This window comes from Schistocerca gregaria, chromosome 8 (genome assembly GCF_023897955.1).
Source record: "Schistocerca gregaria isolate iqSchGreg1 chromosome 8, iqSchGreg1.2, whole genome shotgun sequence".
NCBI classification, from domain to species: domain Eukaryota; kingdom Metazoa; phylum Arthropoda; class Insecta; order Orthoptera; family Acrididae; genus Schistocerca; species Schistocerca gregaria.
Genome location: NC_064927.1, coordinates 173,040,281 through 173,052,564, shown reverse-complemented (window position 1 = coordinate 173,052,564; position 12,284 = coordinate 173,040,281).

The following is a 12,284-nucleotide window of genomic DNA, read 5'->3' as shown; positions in this document are numbered from 1 at the left end:
TTTTAGTGGTTCCCATTGCATTTCATTTTCAAGCAGTTGAAAAACTCGGTGTGACAATTACAACTACAACAAACGATGAGAAATTCCGGGTGGTTAAATTCTTTGTAAGCACATAATGCATTTTACTTCAAATGAGGGTCCTTTAATTTGTAATTTCACATCAGATAAATGTTGCTACAAAGTTACAGAAACATTACGTCTTCCAGGATATTCTACTTTACAGTTTATCGACTAATGAAAAGATCATTGTGAAGAGCATTTATCAATAATTCTTTATTTGTTATGGGTGTTTAATGTTCAGGTACTTGCTCAATTGAACAGTGACGAAAGTCAAAAATACGAATTTCACACAAAATGAAGTACGCTATGCGTACGATATCGGCAAGAAAAATTTACTAGTCTACTTGCGATTCAGCTGTGTACTGACAATTGAATAGAGACACATAGACGGTCACCAATATGGCGGACAAAGATGTCGACCGTCACGACCTCCTAATACACCGCAGTACCTCCAGATTATCTTTGAGCTTACTGATTGGCGCCACTCTCATGGAACAATTGAAAACGGAGTCCTGCATTTCTGTTTTTGCTTTGCTACCCTGCGTCGTAGTGCCCATTCCAGCGTCTACAATGGCAGGTGAGCAGAGTGTAAGCTCTATGGAGGAGAATGAGCAATACAGATTGACGTTCCCGTATCTGTCATCGAAGCTCGCTTTCACTCGATGCCCTGCCTGATTAGAGCCATTGTTGTTACCATAGGTGGCAACTCCATTTGCTTAATTTCATAAACTGTAACCCTCCTATGACCTACAAATTTAATCATGTATTCTTCCTATTAACATACGTAGATCTGTAACGTAACAGCATAATTTAACAAATAACCGCCATAAGATTTATAACATTTTTTGCACATTGATTTACGATTATTCCAATATCATAAGAGTGCATCTACATCTACGTGATTACTGTGCTGTTCAAAATAAAGTGCCTGGCAGACGGTTCAATGAACTACCTTCAAGCTGTCTCTCTACCGTTCCACTCTCGAACGGAGCGAGGGAAAGTGAGCACTTAAATTTTTCTGTGCGAGCCCTGATTTCTCTTGCTTTATCCTAATGATCATTTCTCCCTATGTACGTGAGTACCAACAGAATGTTTCTACAATCGGTGGAGAAGACTGGTGACTTAAATTTTATGAGATCCCGTCGCAACGAAAATCTCTTTTGTTTTAATGATTGACTCTCCAACCCACGTATCATGTCTGTTGCACTATCTCCCCCATTTCGCGATAGTACAAAACGAGCCGTCCTTCTTTTAACATTATCGATGTCATCCGTCAGTCCAACCTGATGCGGATCTCACACTTCACAGGAAAACACCAGAATAGGGCGGACAAGCGTGGTGTAAACAGTCTCTTTAGTAGACCTTGTAAGTGATCTGCCAATGAATCGCATTGGTTTGTCTACCTAAAACATTATCTATGTGATCGTTCCAGTTTAGGTTATTTGTAATTATAATCCCTAAGTATGTTATTGAATTTATAGCCTTCAGATTTCTGTGACTTATCGCGTAATCGAAATTTAGCGGATTTCTTTTAGTACTCAAGAGAATAACTTCACTCTTTTCTTTATTCAGAGTCAATTTCCACCATATAGATATCTCATCTAAATCATTTTACAATTCGTTTTGGTCATCTGATGACTTTACAAGACGGTACATGACAGTATCATCTGCAAACAATGTAATACGGCTACTCAGATTGTCTCGTATGTCGTTAAAATAGATCAGGAACAATAGAGGGCCCGCAACACTTCGTTGAGTAACGCCGGATATTACTTCTAATTTACTCTATGACCTTCCGTGTATTACTGCGAACTGTGACCTTTCTGTAAGGAAATAATGAATGCAGTCGCAGAACTGAGGCGTTATTCCATAGGCACGCAGTTTGGTTAGAAGACGCTTATGAGGAACGGTGTCGGAAGCCTTCTGGAAATCTAAAACAGTGAAATCAATTTGACATCCACTGTCGATAGCACTCATTACTTCATGAGTATAAAGAGCTTGTTGTGTTTCACAAAAAAGAAATTTTCTAATTCCGTGCTGACAGTGTGACAATAAATAGTTTTCTTCAGGGAACTTCATTGTGTTCGAACATAGTATATGTTCCAAAATCTTACCACAAATCGACGTTAGTGATATGGGCTAGGATTTCGGCGCATTATTCCTATTTTCCTTTTTGGGCATTGGTGTGACCTGAGCAATTTTTCAGTCTTTAGGTACAGAACTTTCTGTGAGCGAGCGGTTGTATATAATTGCTATATATGGAGCTATTGTATCATCGTGCTCTCAAAGGAACCTGACTGGTATACAATCTGGAACAGAGGTCTTGCCTTTATTAAGTGATTTAAGCTGATTTAGTACACCGAGGATATCTACTTCTACACTACTGGCCATTAAAATTGCTACACCAAGAAGAAATGCAGATGATAAACATGTATTCATTGGACTAATATATTATACTAGAACTGACATGTGATTATATTATCACGCAATTTGGGTGAATAATTCCTGAGAAATCAGTACCCAGAACAACCACCTCTGGCCGTAATAACGGTGTTGATACGTCTGAGCATTGAGTCAAACAGAGCTTGGAGGCGTGTAAAGGTACAGCTGCCCATGCAGCTTTAACACGATACCACAGTTCATCAAGCGTAGTTGCTCGGCTACCATTGACCATACGTTTTCAATTGGTGAGAGATCTGGAGAATGTGCTGACCACGGCAGCAGTCGAACATTTTCTGTATCCAGAAAGACCTGTACAGGACCTGCAACATGCGGTCGTGGATTATCCTGCTGAAATTTAGTGTTTCGCAGGGATCGAATGAATGGTACAGCCACGGGTCGTAACACATCTGAAATGTAACGTCCACTGTTCAAAGTTCCCTCAATGCAGATAAGAGGTGACAGAGACGTGTAACCAATGGACCCCATACTATCACGCCAGGTGATACGCCAGTATGGCGATAACTGATACACGCTTCCAAAGTGCGTTCACCGCGACGTCACCAAACACGGATGCGACCATCATGATGCTGTAAACAGAACCTGGATTCATCCGAAAAAATAATGTTTTCCCATTTGTGCACCCAGGTTCGTCGCTGAGTACACCATCGCAGATGCCCCTGTCTTTGATGCAGCGTCAAGGGTAACCGCAGCCATGGTACTCGAGCTGATAGTCCATGCTACTGCAAACGTCGTCGAACTGTTCGTGCCGATGGTTGTTGTCTTGCAAACTTCCCCATCTGTTGACTCATTGGTCGAGACGTGGCTGCACGATGCGTTACAGCCATGCGGATAAGATGCCAGTCATCTCGACTGCTAGTGATACGAGGCCGTTGGGATTCAGCACGGCGTTCCGTATTACCCTCCTGAACCTACCGATTCCATATTCTGCTAACAGTAATTGGATCTCGACCAACGCAAGCAGTAATGTCGCGATACGATAAATCACAATCCTGATAGGCTACAATCCGACCTTTACAAAGTCGGAAACGTGATGGTACGCATTTATTCTCCTTTCAAGAGGCATCACAACAACGTTTCACCAGGCAACGCCGGTCAATTTCCGTTTGTAGGTGTCGCAACCGTCGCCACCGTTGTGTAAATGCTCTGAAAAGCTAATAAAAAAAATGGTTCAAATGGCTCTGAGCACTATGGGACTCAACTGCTGTGGTCATCAGTCCCCTAGAGCTTAGAACTACTTAAACCTAACTAACCTACGGACATCACACATCCATGCCCGAGGCAGGATTCGAACCTGCGACCGTAGCAGTCTCACGGTTCCGGACTGAAAAGCTAATCATTTGTGTATCACAGCATCTTCTTCCTGTCAGTTAAATTTCGCGTCTGTAGCCCGTCATCTTCGTGGTGTAGCAATTTTAATGGCCAGTAGTGTATGTTTCCCATCTTGGCAGCTGTTCTTGATTGGAATTCAGGGATATTTACTAAGTCTTCTTTGGTGAAGGACTTTTGGAAAATCGTGTTTAATAACACTGCTCCACCTTTATTATCGCGCAGTGAAGGTATTAATTGCGTCTTGCCTCTGATGTGCTTTATGTATGACCAGAATCTCTTTGGGTTTTCTGACAGATTCCGAGACAGAGTTTCGTTGTGGACATTATTAAAAGCATCACGCATTGAAGTACGCGCTATATTTCGAAGTTCTGCAAAACTTTGCCACTTTTGGGGATTTTGCGTTCTATAAAATTTGGCATGCTTTTTTCGTTGCTTCTGCAACAGCGGTCTGAGCCGTTTTGTGTGCTATGGGGGATCAGCACCATCACTTATTAATTTATATGGTATATATCTCTCGCTTGCCGTCGATACTATTTATTTGATATAATTCCATATTTTTTTACGCTTACATAATCAGATCGGAAAGAGTGGAGACTCTTTTTAAAGAGATGTACTTTTCGTTTATTTTTGATGGTTATAGGTGTTACGGTATTCAGCCTAGAAGCAACTGCCTTGTGGCCGCTAATTCATGTATTCGTCATGATTCTCCATATTTGTCCAGGATTATTTGTTGCTAAGAGGTCAAGTATGCTTTCGCAACCATTTACGCTTCGAATAGGCTCACGAACTAATTGTTCAAAATAATTTTCTGAGAAAGCATTCAGTACAATTTCGGATAACGTATTATGCCTGCCGCCGGCTTTAAACGCACAATTTTTCCAGCTTATCGATTGTAGACTGAAGTCACTACCGACTATAATTTTACGAGTGGGATACCTATTTGAAATGAAACTCAAGTTTTCTTTGAACTGTTCAGCAACTATATCGTCTGAATCGCGGGTCAGTAAAACGATCCAATTAATAGTCTAGTCCGATTGTCAGGTATAGCCTCTACCCATACTATTTTGTGGGAACCATATGCTTCAATTTCACTACAAGGTAAACTACTTCTGGCAGCAATAAATACTTCACCATCAACTGTATTTAGTCTATCATTTCGGAGCACTGTTACGTCGTTTATTTTCGGCTTTAGCCAGCTTTCCGTACCTATAACTACTTGATCTTCAGTGCATTCTATTAGGGCTCGGAGCTCTGGTTCTTTCCCAACACAGCTACGACAATTTACACCTACAATATCTATCGTTTCTGGAACTACCTTGGCAACGGCCATGCCGCAGTGGATACACCGGTTCCCGTGAGATCACGGAAGTTAAGCGCAGTTGGGCGTAGTCGGCACTTGGATAGGTGACCATCCAGGCTGCCATGCGCTGTTGCCATGTTTCGGGGTGCACTCAGCCTCGTGATGCCAATTACGAAGTTACTCGCCCCTATAGTAGCGGCTTCGGTCAAGAATACCATCATAACGACGGGAAGAGCGGTATGCTGACCCCACGCCCCTCCTATCTGCATCCTCCTCTGAGGATGACACGGCGTTCGGATGGTCCCGGTAGGCCACTCGTGGCCTGAAGACGGAGTGCTTAGTGCTTCTGCAACTACCTTACTGTGCTCCATCTGCCCCTTTTTAGACAGTCGCCCTTTCTGTGGTTTCCTGAGACCCTCTAGCCTAAAAAACCGTCCTGTCCCTCCCACATAACCCCCGATCGCAGTGTATCCGCTTCCTGTGTCTAGTGGTCTCCCGACCAATTAAGTGGAACCCGGAAACCCACTACCCGACGGCGCAAGTCAAGGAAGCTGCAGCCTACACGGTCACAGACCCGCCTGAGCCTCTGATTCAGACCCTCCACTCGGCTGTGCACAAAAAGGAAGTAAATTATTTTAGAAAAAACTGTAAATTCCTAGACCGTTAGTAACGCAAGGAGGGGATCTACTACAGGATTTTATCTTTCCCGGTTATTTGGATGACTCACAAGGAGAGGACGCCTACTCGTCATCTCCGAATTCGTCCAAATTTATGGTACATGTAGGGCGTGGTAAGACAAGAAAGTGCCCCAAGTGGAAACTCCAGATGGCCAAGCGTTTACGAAATAAAAGTAATTGAGATACGGATCTATCACCATGTGGACTAAATCGTCGCTGTGGAAGTATACGGAGCGGTGTTTGGCTCAGCGTAACAGATCGGATTCGCTTTAGAAGGGGCGCAGGTTCGACTCCGCCCGGCGGTAAATATCTTTGTACTCCTTGGCGATACGTACACTACTGACATCACAATTAACCGCAACATCTTATAGGTTAATTTATTAATTTATGTAAGCATAAAAAGTATAGGCATGGGATGAAATGCGAGACTGCAAACATTTAAAAACGGATGGTAGTTAACGCGTACACGGGAACGTGGTGCATGTAAATCGATACTTCCATTCTTTTGCGGTTGATCAATGTAATGTACCGGGGTAATATTCATCAAAGAAACAGGGGAAGCAATAATTCTGAGCCCATCTTACGCACGTTATAAACGCCGCTATTTTTTGCAGTGACATGGGTTTTTTAATGTCTCCATAGAAAAAAAACTTGATTGACATTCTCAAAACTGCTTCTTTCGTCGCACAGTGCAGCCGCGAACCACGCCTAACGCAGCATGTCGCTGAATACGTGCCGAGGATAGTTGGTGATGTAATGGAACGCAGTTTGATGCAAGATTCTCGCGGAAGTGATTTCTCCTTCGTTCACGATGAGGTAAGTGCAGTTTCCACATTTTTTATTAGATTTTTTACGTGACTGCAAAAATGTACATCGCAGGATTGCACTAGTGGCGTACATTTGGCGGGAATTACTTTGATACTGCACGTTAGCAATCCGTCTTCATCTAGGAACAGTTCGTGGTATTTTTGTGGTTTTGTTTATCCTTCCCACGAGTCGGTCAACACAAGACATTTATTCTCTTGCACGTACGGTTTCATCACACCAGTTAAATATTTTTTTATAACTCTGTTGTCAGTTTACCGGATTTGGAAGAAGGAGCACAACAGGTTTTGTTGATAGCAGGAGTCGAACTCGCGATCCATTTTAGAGAAATCCGTTCTATTCCCGCTGAGCCAAACAGTGCTTCCGAAATGCGTTGTCACTGGGACAATCGATAAAGTGCACATGGTGATAGATCCGTATCAAAATTCCCTTTATTTCCTAAACACTTGGCCATCTGAAGTTCCCACTAAGGCCCTTTCAGGTCTGACCACACCCTACAAGTACCATGAATTTGGACGAATTCGTCGATGACGAGTAGGCGTCTTCTCCTTGTCAGTAGTGCCACGTGGTGGGTGGAACGAAAGCAGTCAGAGACGCGTAGGCTTGCGTGCGGGTTGAACGTCGTTTCCATTGCTGTTGGTGTGATTTTATAAAGTGCAGAAAAGATCTGTCGAATCTCATTCTTTGTGGTATGGCTATTGAGAGGATGCATAACAGTCGTCCCTAAAATTATGGGTCGCGGATTGCAAGATTTTCCAATCTGTTGGAGTGTTTGAGCCATAGTTGCAGTGCGAACAATGGCTTCTTCAGGCATCATGATGTGCCTTTGTTAATCTAAATGGTCAGAGGCCTGAAGAGCTGGTGCATATTAAACCTGCCGCCATAGTTATCGCCGACACCGCACATTTAAAGCTAAGAACTTAATCGTGACCAATTTTCTTAGTAATGTTTGAAGGTATTACAGTCAAAAACTTTTCATTGTTCCAGGTTAAAGAATATAGTACATTCTTGCGTCATTTCATCACCAGTAATTTACTTATCCTGCCTTTTTGGTAATTTTTATACTCAACATTTTATGTTGAATATTGTACAGCTTGCATCCGTGTTGATTTCGAGTATACTCACTAAATAAAACGTTGTATTTCAGAATTTCAAAATAAAGTTCAAAAAGATTTTTAAAATTTCGGTTCTTCCGAATAAATTTTGCTCCTTTAGAATAACATTCATTGCAGAGGGATTGTCTTATAGCAAGGTTATATCAGACTTCTAACTTCTAACAACAATACTGTTCAAATGAAACTATACAGTTCCAGAGACCTTTTCAACTCTCAAACATCTATGATGTGCAGACTGCAGCAATCATGAAAATTTGTACGAAGATCGGGATTCGACCCCATGTCTCCTGCTCATTATGCAGATTCACTAACCACTCTGCGCCACTCTGGCACAATGGCTTTGCACAACTATGGACTACCCTGCCACACCTCCATCCTCAGCCCCAATTCAAATTCACGCCTCAGCCCCTTGATAATCTCCCTGAGAGGTCTGAGGCATGAATTGGAATTTGGACTGAAAAGGGAGGCGCGCTAAGGATGTCCATAGTTGTGCAAAGGCATTATGCAAGGGTGTCGTAGTGCATCTGCCTAGTGAGCAAGAGACCTGCTACGGAATTTTACGTTACTGCACGCAACACGACCGCTTTTGAGTGTAATAGATAACTAATCAGTTGTGTGCACCACATATTGTAGAATTACGTTAGACGTGGTATTTAAGCACGACATTAAGTCGAAGGAAGCGAAATGTACTAGGTTACATGCATCATTCCGTAATAGCAAAATCAAATACTGTTGTGAAAACATTGGGCTCGATTACCCGCGATTTGCTGCGGAAAATCGAGAACACGTGAGACTGGAGGGTTCGTTTATATGGCCAATAAGTAAAATTTTGTTGTTTTCGATCCCTATTAGTGTTGCAGTTTTATTGGCCAGAAGCGTAAGTACCACGAACACCACTGAAAATGTTTACATAGTTCGTGTCTGAAATAACAGGTGGGTATAGAGAGAGCGTTCGTATCGATGAAGTTGCTAGAGGCCGGTACGCTGAGTATTTTGTGTCATTTCTGAAGCTTTTTTAGATAGCTGCCGAAAAAATTACAGTTATTACGCAGAAAGGCAATTACAGATGTACACTGAAAAGCCACGAGAATATTTGACTTTGTGTTGTAAGTTAACTTACGAAACTGTCGTTTTCACGGAATTGAACTTCATAGAGCTACTAGTAGAGCGTATGGTGTATTTGACGCCGTGCTTTCATCTCGCAAAAACCCGATATGACACTCCATACATTTTATTCTCGTTGTATCATTTCACGGAAAGCAATTCTGCTGAGAGCACAACGAAAGAAATGAACATCTCCTAGCATTTTGTTCTTGTTTGTAGAAAAGCAATGGCGAAATACACTTAGGAATAAATAGAAATGTTTCGTTGCTACAGCATAAAAGTTCTCCTACAACCACTGTCTACATAAGTTTCACCGTAACAAATTATTAAAGGGATAGCCGTTGTGCTTATTGTTTAAATAATTTTCCAAACATTCTCTAAAATTATTTCGTCTATGTGATCAGATCATGCTGTAAGATAAAATAACAACGAACTTCTCGGTTGCTGTTATAAGTAGCCTCACTGCGGTAAGTCCCATTAAAACTACTCAGTAAACTGGAGAACAAAATCTTCGGCACAGATTGTTAAAATACTTTTATCAAAATGTCACTATCGTCTTCGCAACAACAGAGATGCGCCTTCAAGCGACATTCAGGCCGCGGCAAAACGATTGCTTAGAGCCAAATCCCAACGTTCATCGTCAAGACAGAAACAGAGAAATGCGACGATATGACGAGCCACGTGTGCGAGGTGATCTTTAAAATAATAAATCTGTAAACAGATGACGTTTCATAACACTCAGTTGCCTGCTACATCGACGCTGGTGGAGCTAACAAGAAAAACAATACACAATCACCGACGATGTGGCAACGCTGGAGCGAAACACAGTGTAGAATTTTATCAATACTGGATGCAGTTGAACTCTGTGGCTGTTCCTTTATAGTGCGTGGCATAACATCCGCTGTCAGACATTACTGTGATTGATACCTGAGTAAATTTTTTTATTTAAATTTTAGTGACTGGTTTCAGGAAAACCCAGCTTCATATAAAATATTTAACATCATTAAGTTTCGGTGAGTAACTCATGTGCATAAATGTACCGTTTGGAGGTAAAATAATTTTGCAGCTCACACCACTTTCAACTCTCTCGCATCACGGTACGCACGCGGAGAAGACAATGAGCTTTGACTTGCGTGCTCTACAGCAGCTGTTCCACGTGGCGACCATTCTGTCCCGTTGGACACGAGTGTAGAGGTGTATCTGTGACGCACGCTTCCACACACAACGGTCACGGATCCTGGTGCGCGTCCCTTGGACGAGCCTATTTGCTCCAAACGTATAGATTTCTGTGAGCCTCTGTAGTCGGATGCAAATGGGATGTGATTGACTGAGGCTTTCGGAAAATGTTCTCGATGCATGTGTCGTGTGGATCTACCAGTACGTGTTGTACCACGAAGCGGTGGATTTGAAAGTGATTTTATATCCAAACGGTACGTTCCCGCCGGCCGGAGTGACCGAGCGGTTCTAGGCGCTTCAGTCGCATGTTCGAATCCTGCCTCGGGCATGGATGTGTGTGATGTCCTTAGGTTAGTTAGGTTTAAGTAGTTCTAAGTTCTAGGGGACTGATGACCTCAGCTGTCCGATAGTGCTCAGCGCCATTTGAAACATTTTTGGTACGTTCCCGGACTTAAGTTCCTTGGCAAAGCTTAATGTACTGACACGTAAGTCCCCTCTACAATCACAAGAACCTTGTAATGCGAATTAAGAGACAACTGGTGTCAAACACACACACACACACACACACACACACAAACACAGACACACACACACACACACACACACACACACACACACACACACACACACACACACAACACACACACACACACACACACACACACACAAACACAAAGGATTATACTGTATGTACTGAGGGTAATTCAACTAGGTTGTCTACTTCAGATTTTTCCCGAATGGGTAAGATTTTGTTAATATGTTTCCACCCAAATTGTGGAAAAGCGCTCTTTTTCATAGCTATTTAAACTGCAGAGCAATTAAAATACTGAAAACGTTTGCGAAATATATCTTTACCAGCATGCCCGCAATCCACTGCGACAGCTTGAGACACAGTGTGTTTCAAACTGACGGAGTGGATTGCGGGCATACTAATAAAGATATATTTCTGAAATATGGCTGAAACTGCAAAAAACGTGACCAGAACATATCACCAAACTACATCTTTGATTCAAACGTCCCTTATTTTATTATTTCGCCAAATTTCGAACTCGGTCTGAGGGTTAATGACGACTGAATTTCTTTAAAAATTCAGAAATTTTGTCCAAAGAACAGTAAATAAGGTGCAAATAGATTTACTTTGATTGCTTCATTGGTTTTTCTAAAGAATATAATAAAACAGCTGATTTTGTAGGGTGGCTGAGCCGCGCATCAGGCAGATGCCAGACTGACATTCATTAGAAGAATCCTAAGGAAATGTAGTTGATCAACAAAGGTGGTACTTACAAAATCCTTGCCTCACCAACACTTGAATACTGCTCGTTCTCTGTGACCCATAGCAGACGCGATTGATAGAGGACAACAGAAGATTCAAACAAGAGCAGCACATTTCGTTAGTAAAGACGAAAGGATCACAGAAATGTTCATCCAACTCCTGTGGCAGATGCCGCACCGAATGGCGTTCTGCAATGCGGTGCGATCTGCTGTTAAATTTCCGAGATCATACATTCGTAGAACAGTCAGCCAATATAAAGGATGTATCAAAAAGAATCATTCGATTAAAAAAAATCATAGCTATTATGTTATTTGAGATACGTACGTGAACACGATACTGTTGGAGAGAGCAAACTCTAGAGTTTTACATAGTTCCCTCTCGGTAGCAGCACTATGTGCCCACTTCAGTTCTAGTGAAAATGATGCCGGGACAACAGAAAGCGTTTTGTGTTCTTCGTTTTGCGCAGTGCGGGTCAGTAATAGCTGTTCGGCACGACTTTCTTAGTAGGGATGGTGTGGATCCTCCTACAGCACAGAGAATAAGGCGATAACATGAACAACTCCGAGATACAGGTTGTCTGTGTCCCCGAGAGTCTGACAGAGATGTCGAACACACCCGCCGTAGGTTTTAAAAGGAGGCCGCAGAAATCCGTTCGCCGCACATCTCAAAAGCTCAACATCCCCCCATATCCGTCTGGAGTGTGTTGCGCCGACGTTTGTACATGAAACCTCACAAAATTCAGCTACTGCAAGTTCTTCGTGAAGGCTACAAACAACAACATGAGGATTTCTGTAATTTCGTTCTTGACAAAATGGAGAATGGCAGTTTTCTTCCATGCTTAGTGTTTAGTGACGAGACAACATTCTATTTAAATGGAAAGGAGAACGGTCATAATGTGAGGTTATGGGATACAGAACAACATGAAGTTGTACAACATGAGACGGACTCTCCAAAATTTAATG